Raw genomic sequence first — 1131 nt, 5'->3', positions numbered from 1 at the left:
TGGGGCGGGGCGGGGCAGGGCCGAAGGATGAGATCTTCACCCCCGCCCCGCATGGATTTTTCTTGCCCCATCCCTGCCCCGTCCCGCATGACGGGGAAAATTTCTTGCCCCATCCCCGCCCTTTAAGGCCCTGCGAAGCCCTGCCCTACACGGTAAAACTTTATTTCTTATTAATTTTCCCTACAACTATTACCATTTTTTTAAATAAAATGACATGTTTCAATAATAAAAATATACTTGAAATTATAAATAAATTCATCCGATCAAATCAAACTAATTTTTAGCCAAAATTAAATAATATTATCTAAATGTTTATATTTCATTGGCCTAAAAAACACTAAAACAAATCTCCTTTATACTAAGTAGTGTGCATTATTTAATTCCTCCCATTTTGTGACTATTTCATAGAGAATGGGACAAAGTCTCAAACCTGTACCTTATGTTTTTTAATAAAAATACAGAAAACTAAATTAAATTGTATATAATTTTTGTGTGGAGAACGAGAATGATCAGCTAGAGCTAGTACATGATTGATGTCATCATATCTGCAATCAAACCAATAGGGAAACATATTCCTTATCACCTCATTCTCCAAAAATTAAAAACAAAAACCCAGCTTGTAAAATAGATATGGATTTTGACAAGCATAAAGAAGCAGTGTTGTTAAGCAGCCAAATGCCCACACAAAATTACAAAAACAATGACACTGACACAAATATTTAGAGCCTCAGACCAGTACCTCATTAAAAAAAAATTATATTATGTTCATGATGAAAATTAAGTTGAGCAGGCTGTATGAATCATGAATGAAACCAGTAATTCAATAGTATATAAATTTGTTTCTAATAAAGACAAAAAAAAAAAAAAACGTTAAAATTGGTACCTGATTTCCAACTTTGCTAGAGAGAAAAAAGAGGTAGAGCCACATTAGGTAGAATAAAATAAGCTAATGATATTTTTACTTAAATAGTAGGGTTTTAGGGTATGAAAAAATTACGATTTAACCTTTATTAATGCGGGGTGGGGCGGGGATGGGGCGGGGTGGGATGGGTCTAAAAAGTGTAAACCCATCCCCACCCCGTCCCGTGGTGTGAGTCTAAAATCTTGCCCCATACCCGCCCCACCTCCTTT

At 35.8% G+C, this 1131-nt stretch overlaps 1 pseudogene; it reads right to left on the bottom strand.

The window, feature by feature from the left end:
- Window positions 1–503: 503 nt before the first annotated feature.
- On the bottom strand, window positions 504–590 carry LOC115993436 (annotated as a pseudogene).
- Window positions 591–1131: the final 541 nt, after the last annotated feature.

Source organism: Quercus lobata, chromosome 5 (assembly GCF_001633185.2).
Source record: "Quercus lobata isolate SW786 chromosome 5, ValleyOak3.0 Primary Assembly, whole genome shotgun sequence".
Taxonomy (NCBI): domain Eukaryota; kingdom Viridiplantae; phylum Streptophyta; class Magnoliopsida; order Fagales; family Fagaceae; genus Quercus; species Quercus lobata.
The sequence above is the reverse complement of the archived record's forward strand: the minus strand, read 5'-3'. Positions and strand labels throughout refer to the sequence as shown.